The sequence below is a fragment of the Bos javanicus genome, chromosome 16 (assembly GCF_032452875.1).
Source record: "Bos javanicus breed banteng chromosome 16, ARS-OSU_banteng_1.0, whole genome shotgun sequence".
Taxonomy (NCBI): Eukaryota; Metazoa; Chordata; class Mammalia; order Artiodactyla; family Bovidae; genus Bos; species Bos javanicus.
Window position 1 is genome coordinate 45,929,607 of NC_083883.1, and position 17,529 is coordinate 45,947,135.

Below are 17,529 nucleotides of genomic sequence, written 5' to 3' on the forward strand. Positions count from 1 at the left end.
CTTTTAATTATGGAAATTGTCAGACCTACATGAAAGCAGGGAGATTCATGTAAGGAAGCATCTGTGTCCAGACCCACCTTCCACAAGGAGCAACATGCCATCTTATGTTTAACTGAGCACATTCAATCTGATGCCCCACATGCCCAGCACCTCTGGTCATGTGATAGTCAGGACAGCACAGAGCCAGTCCTTCTGCAAAATCAGATTTCTTAAGGAGCAACAGCTTTTACTTTATCTGAAGAGGTAGGAATCTAGCCCTTACAGCAAATGTTTACTCTCAAGAATCATTTTTCACATTTTTAAATTTAAAATATATTCTGCCTCTTGATAATTAAAGAGGCATAAGTCACTTCAGTTGTTTTTGGTCTTGGCTGTGCTCCCAAGTGTCAAATACTTTTGCTCCCAACAGATCAAATAAAAGTTCAAAAACCTCTGATGTCAATAGATTAAGTACAGACTCTTCTTTTAAAAAAAATTTTGGCTGCACCCCACAGCATGTGGGATGTTAGCTCCTCGACCATGGATTGAACCTGCTCCCCCTGCATTAAAAGGCGAAGTTTTATCCACTGGGCCACCAAGGAAGTCCCCAAGTACAAACTCATAATGGTGGCCTTGTATTGCTTCACCAGTGCATTTGTCACCAAGGCACCCACATCCTCAGGGACAGAGAACAAACCTAACAGAGACCTCAGGCTTTGTCATCTCATGACCATCATAGAAAATGCAATGTTTCAAGCACACTGGGGAACAGGTGGGGATGCTCATAGCCAGGTGTCGTTCAGTCACTCAGTCGTGTCTGACTCTTTGCAACCCCAGGACGTCAGGCTTCCCTGTCCTTCACTATCGCTCAGAGTTTGCTCAAATTCATGTCCATTGAATAAATGATGCCATCCAACCATCTCATCCTCTCCAGCCCCTTTCTCCTCATGCCCTTAATCTTTCCCAGCATCAGGGTCTTTTCCAGTGAGTCAGCTCTTCACATCACGTGGCCAAAGTATTGGAGCTTCAGCTTCAGCATCAGTCTTTCCAAAGAATCAGTTCAGTTCAATTCAGTCACTCAGTCCAACTCTTTGCAACCCCATGGACGGCAGCACACCAGGCTTTCCTGTACTTCACCAACTCCCAGAGCTTGCTCAAACTCATGTCCATGTGTGATGACATCCAACCAGCTCATCCTCTGTCATCCCCTTCTCCTCCTGCCTTCAGTCTTGCCCATCATCAGGGTCTTTTCCAATGAGTCTCTTTGCATCAGGTGGCCAAAGTATTGGAGCTTCAGCTTCAGCATCAGTCCTTGCAATGAATATCCAGGGTTGATTTTCTAAGATTGACTGGTTTGATCTCCATGCAGTCCAACGGACTCTCAAAGAGTCTTCTCCAACACCACAGTTCAAAAGCATCACTTCTTTGGTGCTCAGCTTTTTTTGTGGTCCAACTCTCACATCTATGCATGACTACTGGAAAAACCATAGCTTTGACTACATGCACCTTTGTCAGCAAAGTGATGTCTGTGTTTTTAATACACTGTGTAGGTTTGCCATAGCTTTTCTTCCAAGAAGCAAGCATCTTTTAATTTCATGGCTACAGTCACCATCTGCAGTGATTTTGGAGCCCAAGAAACTGAAGTCTATAGCCAGGTACCTGGGACCAATAGTTCTGTCACTCATGTGAAGTCTATATAATCTGAAAATACGTTGGGAAGCTGTACACCACAGCAAGTGCATTATAGGTACTGACTCATTTAATCCTTACAACTGCCCTATAAAGAAGGCATGATGGGTCTGTATTCAAGGTTGAAGAACCTGAGTCACAGAGATGTAAAGCAGCTTGCCCAAGATCACACAGCCACAAAGTGGCAATCAGCATTGGGAGGAGATTCTATATAGCCTCTCAAGTAAGCCTTCTCTGATTATCTCGTGTTTCCTCCTTAGCCAAACCATGACATGCATGAAAAATGCAAATGTATAAGCATAGTTTTTGTGTGCATTTTCACACTTCCTCTGTGTCATCTTCTTTATGAGATTTCATGCTAGATTCCAAACTGCTGGAAAGCATGAACAAAAACGAAACAAAAAAAGAAAACCTGAGCACTGAGTGACACTCAAATACCTTCCAGCCGAATGGCAATCACATCAAAACCATGTAACACTTACGGACACTCAAAAATTTGATGATGATAAAAATGTGCGAAAAGAAACAAGACAAGGTTTGTGACAGATAATTAATACCCTGTTTTATCAGCATCTGATGGGTCAAAGGAGCCTAGAAAAGAGAGATGTCTAAGTTCCTCATTTTTACAAAACGCCAACTTTGAGGGTTTCACTTTCTTGTACTTCTCTACTCTTACACACTGGGAACTTCTTATTCCTTCTGGCACCTTTCAAATCTGTGTTTTGATCTCTGTGAATACCTGAGAATACAATCACATTACCTAAGTCACACTTCAACTGCCTTCAGACAAATATGCAAACAAACAGCTTCAGAAAGCTCAGTAATTACCTGAAATCTATGCCAGTGTAGACTGACATCGTGATCAACACAGAACAGGCTGCTGAAATGAGGCAGTTATTGTTTTGCTCAAATCTTTCTTTTAGTTGAAATGAATCACCTAAGTCAGAAAGCAAAGTGATTTTAATAAGTAAAAATCACAGTGACACATCTTATTGTAATATTTACAAAATGTTCTTGACATCATTAAGGCCATGCCCTTGGAAAGAGGAAGGAGGAACATAGAGCATGAAAACATAAACATAGAGCTCTATGACAGGTGATCCCATCCACAGGCAGAGAATCCTGGGGAAACTGGTGTGGTGATTTTTGATTTCCAGCTGAAGAAAGAGACTCAGAGCAATTCAGGAATGTACCCCAAATCACACAGCTAGAAAGGGACCGAGCAAAGACTAGCAGTCAGTTCTGTCCAGCACTCAACAGTCTGCTACTCAGCCTCTCAGAGTTTCCTGAGAAATCTTTTGAGAAATTATGTGGATTCATTAATTTCCCAAAGATTTGACTCCAATCCTATGCCTAATCAGAAAGTAACATTTTCTCAAGATTCGAAACTTAATAGAAGCCCTATTGAGGAAAAGTGGAAGGCAATCAACAGGTCTGAGTTGTCAGATCACTCACTTCAATGACTGGTGAAGATGGTGAGGACCTCAAGATTCTCATTCTCCTCTGCACCCTCATTTAGATGGTAGAAGTTTATATTCACAGTAGTCATAATCCTCCCGGATATAAATGGATTAAACCCATAAGTTAAAAGGCAGACATACTGGGAGAAGTTCTGCCTAAGAGACAACTAAAACTAAAGGACGTGGAAAAGCTGACATTAAAAGGAAGAAAAAAGATACACCAGAAAAATAGTAACCAAAGGAGAATTGGCATACCTTCATCAAAATCACACACAAAAAAATGAACTTTAAGACAAAAACTGTTACTAAATCATGGAAAAATTTTCAACTTACCAGGAAGACCTAAGAATTCTAAATGGATACACATCCAATAAAGTTTCACACCATATAAATAAAAAATTTGTATGTACTACTATAAATTAGTAGTATAGGGAGAAATTGACAAATCAAATGACATCTTTCTCTCACTTATTAGTCAGTTGAGCAGCAAAAAAGAATCAATAAATATATTTAGACAATTTGATTAACAACCTTGATATAATGGACACAGGTAAAATCCTGAATATAACAACCATTTAGAGAAAATCCATTTTCCCTAAGTACATATGAAACAGGTACAGAGATTAATCAGAGGACTTCCCTAGCAATCCAGAGGTTATTAATCTGTGCTTCCACTGCAGGGGGGTCAGTTGTGATCCCTGGACAGAGAATTAAGATCCCACATGCCAAATGGTGTGGCAAATAAATAAATAAAGTAAAGCACATCTCAACAAATTTCCAAAAACAAATCACATACCCATCACATTCTTTGAACACAATCTAATTAAGTAGTGAAAGTGTGAATGTGTTAATTGCTCAATTGTGTCCAAGACTCTTTGCAACCACATGAACTGTAGCCCACTAGGCTTCTCTGTTCATGGAGTTTTCCAGGTGAGAATACTGGAGTGGACAGCCATTCCCTTCTTCAGGGGATCTTCCCGACCCAGGGATCAAACCCAGGTCTCCTACATCGCTGCCAGATTCTTTACCATCTGAGCCACAGTGGAAGACAAGACCTAATTAAGAAGAGTCAATAACAAAAAGATAAGATGTTTTATACACTAGAACTTAAAAAACAGAATTCTAAATAATTCATGACTCCAAAAATAAATTAGAATGAAAATTTAGAAATGGTTGGAATAATCATAAAAACTCATACTGCCCATGAGGTTCTCTAAAACTTGTGTATTATAGTAAAAACTGAACTCAGAGGGAATTGCATGGTCTTAAATACTTATATTTGCAAAGAATAAAGGCTGACATTTAATGAGCAAACTCCTAACTAAAAATGTTATGGCAAAAATCACAGCAAAAATCTAAAGAAAACAAAAAGAGAAGATCATAAAGAAAAGAGCAGGCATCGATGAGTAGCAGAAATATCATACAGTAGAAAGAATCAACAAAGCCTAATGCTGGTCCTTTGAAAAGACTAATAAAATAGACCAATCTCTGGTGATATTGATCAAGAAAAAAGAAAAGACATAAATATTTAATCACCAGTCGAGAGTATTTAACTACAGCAGAGGTGAAAACCATGAGAGAGGCTTTCTTGGTGGTCCAGTGGCTAAGAATCCTCCTGCCAACACAGGGGACACAGGTTCAATCCCTGATGGAGGAAGTTCCCACATGCCTCGAAGAGCCACTAAGCACTGCAGCTGCTGAAGTCTGCATGCCTAGAGTCTACGCACGACAGTGAAAAGTGGCTCTGGTTCTCTTGCCTGGAGAATCCCAGGGACGGGGGAGCCTGGTGGGCTGCAGTCTATGGGGTCGCACAGAGTCGGACACGACTGAAACGACTTAGCAGCAGTAGCAGCTGGTTCACCGCAACTAGAGAGAAAGCCTGAGTGCAGCCACGAAAACCCACCACTGCCATTAATTAATTCATTCATTCATTAAAAAAAAGCAAAACGAGAATACAATGAAGTTTTATGCTGATATATTTGACAATTAGATGAAACAGACAAATTTCTAGAAAAATATAATTTATTAATCGTGACTCAAGAAGAAATATTAATAGAAAGCTTGAAGAATACTATCATTATTTTGGAAAATTGAAACAGTATTAAAACATCTTCCATAGCAAAACACCAGTGTTTTAGAGGCTAGTTCCTCAAAATTTCAAGAGACTCATCATTCCAACCCAACAAAAATTCTTTTAGCACACAGAAAGAATGAAAACATGCTCTCCAACTTATTCTATGAGCTCAGTATATCAGTTTTAAAAATCAGGCAAAGTCAGTAAGAGAAAGGAAAAATACGCTAATCTCATTCATAAACATTGGTGTAAAATTCTTTTAAAAATTAGCAAAATGTATCCAACCATGTTTAAAACAGATGATGTTTTATTTTTCCAGGAATGCAAGGTTGGATTGAAATGAGGAAATCTGTGAATGTCATTGTGTAGTGAAAAATTAACTTCGCCCAAAGACAGATCTGGCTTCTGTCCCAGATCCTGGGAGGTAACCTTTAAACTCTTGAAATTTCCTGAGTAATAGGAGTGTCTTTGTTATTCATGGTGGGCCCCTTGTGACACACCTGAGAGTTTATGCTAATAAGATGACTCAGGGTGGGGACTGGCTGCACCAGAAAGACCAACCAGGTGGTTAGAGAGTTGGGGCTTTGGGGCACTTGAATCCAGCCTGACCTCAGGAGAGGGAGAAAGTCGTTGGAAATGGAAGCTAACCACATGGGCATTAATTTAATCAGCAGAACTTCCCTGATGGCTCGGTGGTGAAAAGTCTGCCTGCCAGTGCAGGAGACACAGGTTTGACCCCTGATCCAGGAAAATTCCACATGCGGTGGAGCAACTAAGCCAGATTTGTGCTACAAATTTGAGCCTGTTGTCCTACAGCCCAGGACCCACAACTACTGAACCTACGTGTTGCAACTGCTAAACCCCTTATGCTAAATCCCTGCTAAACCCCTAGAGCCTATCCTCTGCAATAAGAGAAGCCACAACGAGAAGCCATGCACTACAAGTGGAGAATGGCCCCTACTCGCTGCAACTAGGGAGGGCCTGCACAGCAACAAAGACCCAGCACAACCAAAAATAAATAAATAAAACTGGGAAAAGAAATATGGACAGCAAAGCTTAGGGGAGCTGCGTGGGTTGACAACACTCTGTGTATTGCCATGCACTGACGCGGAAAGGGCTGTGCATCCCTGAGGACACAGAAGCTTTGTGTCTGAAACCCTCCCAATTTCATATTCTGCCTTCTGTATCTCTTCCCTTGTCTGGCTCTGTTTTATATCCTTTTACTATAATAAGACTATAACTGTTACATATAGCATGTCCCTGAGCCTGATGAATTATTCTAGTGACCCTGAGAGAGTCCAGGTCCCTGAATTTGTAGCCAGATGCTCTGAGCAGAGGTGGCCTTGGAGACCCCTCAACTTGAGACTGGTGTCAGAAGTCTCAGGCCAACTCGGTAGTCTGGAGGACTGTGCCCATCACCTTGAGTCTGGCTAACTCTTAGTAGTTGAATGAATGAAAAAAAAATTGGGTAAACTCAATGGATGCAAAAAAAAATTAATAAAATTATCTAATTATTTTGATAAAGAAAAGACTTTAGTAAACTAGGATTAGGATAAAACTTCTGCAGCCTGATACAGAGAATATAAATAAACACTATAGAAATGTTCAAAGTATTTTTTTTTAAGTCAAGAGCAAATCACAAATGTCACTATTTACTGCTCTTTCTCTAAATTTACTGGCATTCTAGAGGATATAATAAGAAAAATAAATTCAAGGCATAAACATTAGAGAGGAAGAATCAGGACAGTTATTATTTGCAGATTATATGATTTTCTATAAATAAAACCCAAAAGATAGATAAATAGATATTTTAAAATAGTAAGATAATTTAGCACGCCGGCTACCTGTAAGAGCTATGTTAAAAAACCAGTTGCCTGTCATATGATAGATTAACCCTAGAGACAAAATTCTAAGGGAAAAATAAGTCCCAGAAGACCTACTGAAACATAATGCCATTTCTAAAGAAAAATGGTTTTGTAAAAGCCTACAACACTAAATAATAAACTATCATAAATACATTAGAGACAAATGTCTTTATATTTTAAAAAACAATAAGGTACACAAAAAAGAATATCTACCATAGTATCATTTGTAATAAACTCAAACTGGAAGCAAACTAAATATTCATCAACAAATAAATGAGTAACCAAAGCAGCATATTGTTACTGTTCAGTCGCTAAGTAGTGTTTTCGACTCTCTGAATTGCAGCATGCCAGGCTTCCCTGTTCTTTATCATCTTCTAGAGTTCGCTTAAATTCACATTCACTGAGTCAGTGATTCCATCCAACCATCTTGTCCTCTGTTGTCCCCTTATGAAGTGAAGTCGCTCAGTCGTGTCTGACTCTGTGGGACCCCATGGACTGTAGCCTATCAGATTCCTCCGTCCATGGGATTTTCCAGGCAAGGGTGCTGGAGTGGGTTGCCATTTCCTTCTCCAGGGGATCTTCCCGACCCAGGAATCGAACCCAGGTCTCCCGCATTGCAGGCAGATGCTTTACCGTGTAAGCCACCAGGTATTCCATAAGAAAAACAAATACATTACCGTGAATACTCTCAATACCATGGGTGAAACTCAAAAACTTTATGCTGAATGATAATTTTTAAAAAACTGTCTACAAAAAAGTAAACATTGTATGATTCCATTGATAAGGAATTCTAAAACAGGCAAAACTAATTTATGGAGAGAGAAGAAAGAATAGTGGCAGCCTTTGGCAGGGAGAGATTATTGGTTGGAAGAAGATACAAGGGACTTTCTGGGGAAATGGAAACAAATTTTTTGAATGGAATAGTGGTTCCAAGGGTGTTAACATTTTCCAAATCTCATCAAACTATACCCTTAAAATCTGCACATTTTTCATATATAAATTATATTTCAAATTTTTTAAAAACAGAACATAGAAGGAAGTCTTATAACCTAAAAACAAAGCAAAGACTTGGGACTTCCTTGGTGGTCCAGTGGCTCAGACTCTTGTGTTCTAAATGTGGGGGACTCAGATTTGAATCCTGGTCAAGCAATGGCACCCCACTCCAGTACTCCTGCCTGGAAAGTCCCATGGACAGAGGAACCTGGTAGTCCATGGGGTCACTGAGGGTCGGACACAACTGAGCAACTTCACTTTCACTTTTCACTTTCATGCATTGGAGAAGGAAATGGCAACCCACTCCAGTGTTCTTGCCTGGAGAATCCCAGGGATGGGGGAGCCTGGTGGGCTGCTGTCTATGGGGTCACACAGAGTCGGACATGACCGAAGTGACTTAGCAGCAGCAACAGCAGGGAACTAGATCACACATGCCACAACTAAGACCCAGCACAGCCAAATAAATAAAAATTATTTTTTAAAAAGCAAAATATACAACTCTTAAGCATTTTGTTTTGTTTTTTGAATTAGAGGTTTTATTTATATTAGGGTGTCATGACCAAGCTTATCATATGTAAAAGAATTCCTTCCCATTAGAATTGAATTCATATAATTCATCTCAATGAGAGATTAACAGAATTTAAACTAAGTGAAAAAGTATATAATCAATCCAACATGCATAAAGGCATTTGATAAAAATCAAATATCTACATTAAGGAGGAAGAGAACAGATTTGATTTGTTCTCACTGACATGCATTGTACTCTTTCATACGAACCTATCACATGCACTGATCTTTTGAAGAGTATTAAGAAGTAATGGTTACACAAACTGTGAATATGTTCAAGACCACTGAGTTGTATATTTTTTTAAGATTTGTTTTATTTAGACCAGTTTTAAACTGTTTATTGAATTTATTACAACAAAGAAGTTTCTGTTTAAAAAAAAAAAAAAGAAGCAATGATTATAATATGTCCCCTACCTATGAGTGAGCTCCGATCCGAGATCGTGTTCCTTAGTCCAATTTGTTTGTAAGTTAGCCAAGGTACCCAACTAAAACAACTGTCTATAGAGTACTGTATTGTTCAGTTCAGTTCAATTGCTCAGTCGTGTCCAACTCTGCGACCCCATGGTCTGCAGCATGCCAGGCCGCCCTGTCCATCACCAACCCCCAAAGCTTGCTCAAACTCATGTCCCTCCATTCAGTGATGCCATCCAACCATCTCACCCTCTGTCATCCCCTTCTCCTCCTGCCTTCAATCTTTCCCAGCATCAGGGTCTTTACCAATGAGTCACTTCTTTATATCAGGTAGCCAAAGTATTAGAGCTTCAGCTTCAGCATTAGTCCTTCTAATGAATATTCAGGACTGATTTTCTTTAGGATTGACTGGTTTGATCTCCTTGCAGTCCAAGGGACTCTCAAGAGTCTTCTCCAACACCACAGTTCAAAAGCATCAATTCTTTGGCATTCAGCTTTCTTTGTGGTCCAACTCTCACATCCATACATGACTACTGGAAAAACCATAAATTTGACTATATGGACCTCCGTCAGCAAAGTAATGTCTCTGCTTTTTAATATGCTGTCTAGGTTTGTCATAGCTTTTCTTCCAAGGAGCAAGTGTCTTTTAATTTCATGGCTGCAGTCACCACCTGCAGTGATTTTGGAGCCCAAGAAAAGAGTCTGTTATTGTTTCCATTGTTTCCCCATCTATTTGCCATGAAGTGATGGGACTGGATGCCATGATCTTCATTTTTTGAATGTTGAGTTTTAAGCCAGCTTTTTCACTCTCCTCTTTCACTTTCATCAAGAGGCTCTTCAGTTCCTCTCTGCTTTCTGCCATAAGGGTAGTGTCACCTGCATACCTGAGGTTATTGGTATTTCTCCCAGCAATCTTGACTCCAGCATGTGCTTCATCCAGCCTGGTATTTTGCATGATGTACTCTGCATATAAGTTAAATAAGCAAGGTGAAAACATATAGCGTTGACGCACTCCTTTCCCAATTTGGAATCAGTCTGTTGTTCCGTGTCCGGTTCTAACTGTTTCTTCTTGACCTTCATGCAGATTTCTCAGGAGGCAGGTCAGGTGGTCTGGTATTCCCATCTCTTTCAGAATTTTCCACATTTTGTTGTGATTCACACAATCAAAGGCTTTGGCCTAGTCAATGAAGCAGAAGTAGATGTTTTTCTGGAACTGTCTTGCTTATTTGATGATCCAGCAGATGTTGACAATTTAATCTCTGGTTCCTCTGCCTTTTCTAAATCCAGCTTGAACATCTGGTTCTTGGTTCACATACCATTGAAGCCTCACTTGGAGAATTTTGAGTGTTATTTTACTAGCATGTGAGATGAGTGCAACTGTGTGGTAGTTTGAACATTCTTTGGCATTGTCTTTCTTTGGGATTGGAATGAAAACTGACCTTTTCCAGTCCTGTGGCCACTGCTGAGTTTTCCAAATTTGCTGGCATATTGAGTGCAGCACTTTCACAGCATCATCTTTTAGGATTTAAAATTGCTCAACTGCAATTACAACTGTAATTCAACTCACCTCCACTAGCTTAGTTCATAGTGATGCTTCCTAGGGCCCACCTGACTTTGCAATCCAGGATGTCTGACTCTAGGTGAGTGATTGCACCATTGTGTGATCTGATAACCACCATTGTGGTTGTCTGGGTCACTAAGATCTTTTCTGTATAGTTCTTTTGTGTATTCTTGCCACCTCTTCTTAATATCTTCTGCTTCTCTTAGGTATTGTACTGTAGTAGGTTTATAATAATTTTCACACAAATAATACACAAAAAACAAACCAACAAACAAAAATATCCATTGTTTTAATCTTACAGTATAGTACCTTGAAAAGGTATAGAGTAGTACAGTCCAACAGCTGGCACACAGGGGCTGGCATCAAGTCACCAGGCAAAAGTGTTACTGACTGGAGGAGGGAGGGGAGGTGGGAGATGGTAGAGCTGAAGGATTGTCAGCAGTAGGGGTTGGAGGGCAAGCTGCAATGTCCCTCACATCTGACATTGATGGAATGTATTTCACATCTTTGAAAGTTGGCAACTTGGGGGTTCATATGTAGGGGGCTTACTGTACTGTTGTGTGTGGGTTTTAGGATAATGTATATTTTCAGTTTTGAGGTAATCACTAAATTGTTTTCCAAAGTGGAATAGTTCTATAATCCCAAAGTTAAGTATAAAGTTTATTTAGATAATAATGCCAAGGGGATTCTGTTCTAAACATTTTTTATTACAACTTAAAACTTGTGAGTGAGTGTACAGTTGTTTGACCTTCTTTCAATGTAGAGCCAAACCAAGCTTTCTCTCTGCACTTGGATCTGCTATTAAAGGTCAGTTGGGTTTTGCATGGACCCCCAGTGCTGTGTCATCTACAGAGTCCCAGTGGCTACACATCTCCGATGGGCACTCATTCTGTCTAGAAATGCCCCTGGGTCTGCTTTCCCAGGTGGCACTAATGGTAAAGAACCCACCTGCCAATGCAGGAGACATAGGGACTCGGGTTCTGTCCCTTGGTTTGGAAGATCCCCTGGAGGAGGGCATAGCAACCCACTCCAGTATTCTTGTCTGGAGAATCCCATGGACAGAGGAGCCTGGTGGGCAACAGTCCATAGGGTAGCAAAGGGTCAGACACAACTGAAGCAACTTAGCACACACCACACTGCTTTCCCAGTATTCAAGCATGCCTCCTGCACTCTCCTTAATCAACTCCATTCCTTCTCCAAGAGGAGCCCAGGAAGCCAGCTTCAGCATCACCTGAGAACATGTTAGAAATGCTCAGGCCCTGCCCCAGACCTGCTGAATCAGGAACTTGGGCTGGCGGGAGGTAGGGTGGGGGGAGGTGGGAGGGCAGACTGTGTGGCTCAGCTGGTAAAGAATCCGCCCACAATGCAGGTGACCTGGATTTGATTCCTGGGTTGGGAAGATACCCTGGAGAAGGAAAAGGCTACCCACTCCAGTATTCTGGCCTGGAAAATTCCATGGACTGTATAGTCCATGAGGTCGCAAAGAGTCAGACACGACTGAGCGACTTTCACTCACTCCACTCACTCCTGTGATTCTGACTCACCCTAATATTTGAGAACCACAGTTCTCTACTTCGAACTCTCCCTCCCTTCCAACAGAGCATCCTTTCTCAATCTTCCCTAAAAAACAAAAGCAAACGAAAACAAAAACCCAGAAGTAAATGAACTTCCCACGGCAGGAATCGCCACTTTCCCATGTACCACACTCTCAATTCACAGTCATGTTGTGAGGACAGAAATGATCTTTTCATTTTCAACTTCCAACCCTCAATAGAGTCCTGTTAGTCTGAAGCGTTTCCCAGTCACCCACATCTGTGGACCTCCTTGCCTGCACTCCAGCGGGAGCCAAGATTCTTCTTCTTCTTTTTTTTTTTTTTTAAATATTTATTTATTTATTTGGCTGCATCAAGTCTTCATTTCCGCATTCAGGATTTTTAGTTGTGGCGTGTGAACTCTTAGTTTCAGCATGTGGGATCTAGATCCCTGACCACGGAGTAAACCTGGGGCCCCTGCACTGAGAGTGTGGAGTCTTAGCCACTGGACCACCAGGGAAGTCCCTGAAGCCAGGATTCTGTAATAATCTCTTCCTTGCTCTCACCACATCTGCCACCAACACTCAGACTCCATCCTTCACCAGTACCCAGGATACGCTCTTAAAGTGTAAACCGGGGGACTTCCCTGGAGGTCCACTGGTTAAGACTTCATCTTCCAAGGCAGGAGGTTCAGGCTTGATCCCTCCCATGTGCCTCAGGACCAAAACCCAAAAACAAACAAACAAACAAACAAAAAATATATATATATAAAACAGAAGCAGTATTGTAATACATTCTATAAAGACAGAAAAAATAAAGGATAAAATGGATCAGACTCCCTTCTGATGGCTATTCCACATACTGGGAGTAAAAGTCAGACCCTTCATCTAACCCTAAAGGTCCTCTGTGACCTGGCCCCTTCCCATCTCCTCACATCCCTTGTATCTGGTGTTGGCACTCCTGCTTCCCAACCTCCAGCTACATTGGCTTTCCAGAAACGTGTCAGGCTCATTTCCACCTCAGGGCCTTTGCACAAGCTATTCCTTCTTCCCTAAAGGCTCCCCCTCAGCTCTCTGTGTGACTGGATTCTTTCAGTCATTCAGTTTAAACAATGCAGAGCCCAGAGACCTTCAGGGTCCGATTGGCCAGCTCAGCATCTAGAGCAGAGAATGTATTGTGTGCTCAGAGTAAATGACGAACAAATTTGAGGGGAGAGGTGGCGAACCTGGTTCAGAATAGTTCATTGTATAGGTTGTGTTGTCTGATGCTCTCTGCCATCTGTTCAAAAAGAGCTTGAGTGTAACAAATGAGTGTTTCTCTTGACAGCCTCGTGACCTTAGGTTTGTGCTTTTTCTAGATGCATCCCTGGGCTAAAAGGTTTATCCACCTTACATTTTATTGAGAATTTCTAGAAAGCTATTGCTCTCCATGGCTTCCCTGGTGGCTCAGTGGTAAAGAATCGCCTGCTAATGCACAAGATGCAGATTCAATCCCTCAGTCGGGAAGATCCCCCAGAGAAGGAAATGGCCACTCCAGCATTCTTGCCTGGGAAATCACATAGACAGAGGAGCCTGGCAGGCTCCAGTCCATGGGGTTGCAAAAGAGAGGGACACCACTTGGCGACTAAACACAACTGCTCTCCATAGGTGCTGACATACAAACAAGCCCTCCAAACTCTTTGGATCTGGACTTAGGATGAACAGGAATTCTTTCATTTGCATTCTCAGAGGCCCACAATTATATGCCCTTCTAAAAACCTCTACGTCCTTGCTCATAGATTCCTATCCTGTCCCTAGCTCCCTTCAACCTCTCCCTGTCTCTGCTCTGAGGCTCTTTTGCCTTGGTGCAGCCCGACACCACTGCTGGACAGGAGTTCCCCATGACTGCAAAGGAGCCTTTGAAAACAAGCATCCATCACATCAGGTTCCCAAAAAAGAGCTCCAGCAGCACCTCTGCCTGGAGACAAGTCCTGGAGCCACACAACTTTGTGCCCGCTGGTGCCTTTGCAAGCCTGCTAGAGCTCCACACCGTGCCACCGCCAGCTGGCTCCAGGGAACTCCTGGCTGCTCTTTCCTCCCTCCCTGTCCCTGTCTGTCCCTTCCCTTCTGTTTTATTATTTTTGGCTGTGCTGGATCTCTGTTCCTGCATGGGCTTTTCTCTAGTTGCAGTGAGTGGGGGCTACGCTCTAGTTGTGGTGTGCAGGCTTTTCTCATGGCAGCGTCTTCTCCTGCTGCAGAGCCGGGGCTCTAGGCATGAGGGCTTCAGTAGTTGTGGCTCCTGGGCTCTAGAGCACAGGCTTAGTAGTTGTGGCTCACAGGCGTAGTTGCTCAGTGGCATGTGGTATCTTCCCAGACCAGGGATCAAACGCATATCTTCTGCACTGGCAGGCAGATTCTTTACCACTGAGCCACCAGGGAAGCCCTCCCTTTCTTTGCTGATGCTACCCACAGAGCCCCACCCACCTGTGAGGCCGGCGTGTCCTGGCTCAACTTGACCCTGGTGGTTAAGGCAACCTCCGTGCAAGGAGCCAGATTCAGTATAGCCACCATTCCAGGCACAGTCCTGGGCCTTTTTCTGCTCTCCTCATGGATTCTCCCAAGAAAGAACCCTGCCATGATGCTGCCGGGGAGAACACCGAGGCTTGCTTCAATAAGGTGCCCACCACTGGGGGATGGTGGAGCCCCAGGTACACAGCCCTGACATCATCACCTTAGGCTGTCTACGGCAGAGTTGGGCATTGGATGCCAACTCTTGGTTGAGCCCTCCCAGCCCACCTGGAGCCTGCATCCCAGTACCAAGGTGACACCTGCTGTGTGGACTCAAGGTTCACCACATGCACCGCCTGATCCTCTCTGCAGCTTGCCATTCTGACTCTCCAGGAGAAAGTAGGGGACAAGTCCCTGTCCTGGAGCCCCTCCCTCTGCTCTGAGCTAGAACAAAGATTGGATGCCATGGACGGGACAAGGCAGACTGGCCACCTTTCACAGAGGGCCGGATGTGCAGGCCTGCATGGCAGGCAGCCACTCCACGTGGTTGGCAAGGTTGAGTCTGAACAGGATGAAACTTTGGCCTTTGTTACTTTTTATTTTATTTTTTTATGTTTTTAATTAAATTGCCTGGGTCACTGACACCCTGCAGAGATGGTGAAACGCAGCCTTGCATTTTGTTAATGATACACCATCTGTTTGTTCACACTGTGTGATCACATGATCTTTGCTCTGTAGAACACCTCGTCCCACTGGCCTAAACCAGTTTGTGGGTGAAATGCCTGGGAAGAGTGCCAGACCCTTCCTTCCTTCCTTCCTTTCCTTCTTTCTTTTTTTCTTTCTTCCCCCTCCTTCCCTCCCTACCTCTCTCTTTCTCTCTTCCTCACACCCTCTCTTCCTTTTTCCCTCCCTTCCTTTCTTTTCTTCCTCTCCTTCCCTTGCTCTTCCTCTTCACTCGCCCCTCCCTCCCTCTCTTTCTCTCACCCATTTTAAGACTACCTACTGACCCCATTGGTGTTACTGCTCACAGAACCTGATCCCCCCACTTCCACTGCAGTATTCTATCCTGACTTCTGGAAGGGGCCAGTGGAGACCAGGTAAGGTGGAGACAGCTCAGACATGAGGTGGGAAGGCCCACAGGAGGCATTTGAAGGCAGTACCACCTGCCTACAGCTCAGAGGTTGCAGAGGAATCAGCCAGGACCCCCACACCTCGCGCTGGGGTAGCAGAGCCTGAAGCTGGAGAGCCCCTCTGAACTTACCAGCGAGTGCCGCCACCTACTCAACTTCACCTGTTACATTCCTGCTAACTCATCACACACAGTAATTATATCAAGTCCCTGAAGAGGGTGGTATCCCAGGTATTTTAAAGAGCTTTAAATTTTATTTCTTTCCATGAAGACTGGCCCTCAAAAAGAAAAAGGAATGGAGGCACAGACTCTGATCAGCTGGTGGCAGTTCTGTCAGAGAGACAGACAGACAAAGAAAGAGACAGAGACACAGAGTCAGAGAATGTTGAACGTGTGGTTTGTGGGTACACGGGGAGCCCCCTGAGGAGTGAGGCTCAGACACCGACCTCGACCTTGGTGTTCCTGGGACAGAAGATGAATGGCCGTGAAGTATGACTTATAAAACATTCAGAACTTTGGCAGCTCCAAAGCATTGGAATCTCTGCTCTCAGACACGCACCTTTGTATCCTAACTCTGAAAAGCCATGGCTGTGTGAGATTGTGTAACCAGGAGACCCACCACCCCGGTAAGGGAGCTTGTCCTGTAAGAGGGGCACCTCTGAAGGGCCCAGATGACAGGAGCAGCAGGGAGGCTGTGGAGAGGGTACCTGGAGGTGGCTCACGCCCCTGGCACTTAACTCCTGGGATGTACACACACACACAGAATCACAGCTACACATCTGTTGACGATTCCTATCGTATCCCCTCCACATGTTGGCTCCTTCTGATGAATCCCTTGGGGCTTCCCTCTTTCCTCCCTTCTATCAGATCTCACTTTCTGATTGTAACTTGAGTTGGGATAGGGGGTGGCACAGACTCTGTCTGATTTCACCACTTCCTCGGGGGCCCTGATTACCAGGTTAAAGGTGTGCATGCGTGTGTGTGTGTGTGCATTTATACCAGTTGCTGTTGCTATTCAGTCAACAAGTCATGTCTGACTCTTTTTGACCCCATGAACTGCAGAATATCAGGCTTCCCTGTCCTCCACTATCTCCCAGAGTTTGCTCAAATTCATGGCCATTGAGTTGGTGATGCCATCCAACCATCTCATCCTCTGTCGTTCTCTTCTTCTCCTGCCTTCAATCTTTCCCAGCATCAGGGTCTTTTCCAATGAGTCAGTTCATCGCATCATGTGGCCAAAGTATTGGAGCTTCAGCTTCAGCATCAGTCCTTCCAATGAATACTCAGAGTTGATTTCCTTATGATTGACTGGTTTGATCTTCTTGCAGTCCAAGGGACTCAGAAGAGTCTTCTCCAGCAGCATAGTTCGAAAGCATCAGTTCATTATTGTTCAGCTTTCTTTATGGCCCAACTCTCACATCCATACATGACCACTGGGGAAACCATAGCTTTGACTAGATGGACCTTTGTTGGCAATAGATAGATTTTTTTGTGCAGAACGTGGCTCATGGGGATGATTCATCCTCAGCTGTTTCACACTTGGGGCTTAGGAAATTCATGTCCAATCAGCGGAGAACCAATGGCCCAGAAGTTCTCTTATCAACTTCTGATAGGAGTTTGCAGCCCATAAAACTCAGCTAGCACACTCCCTGCAGAGAAAACACCTGCACCTGGGCTTCTTGGCCCAGAAGGTTGTTATTTAGTCACTGGTGAGTAAAGGGCACCATTGTTCCTCCCCTCCCTTGTCACTAAAGAAAAACAATCTGGCTCTGGCAGCGGGCAA

The 17,529-nt window shown here is 43.3% G+C and overlaps 1 long non-coding RNA gene across 1 annotated transcript in view; it reads left to right on the forward strand.

Moving 5' to 3' along the window:
* Window positions 1-15,391: 15,391 nt before the first annotated feature.
* LOC133227839 (uncharacterized) overlaps window positions 15,392-17,529 on the forward strand; it is a 41,412-nt gene continuing 39,274 nt past the window's right edge. Inside the window, exon 1 of the long non-coding RNA XR_009729972.1 lies at window positions 15,392-15,714. This is a non-coding gene — a long non-coding RNA (uncharacterized LOC133227839). The remainder of the gene's footprint in view (window positions 15,715-17,529) is intronic.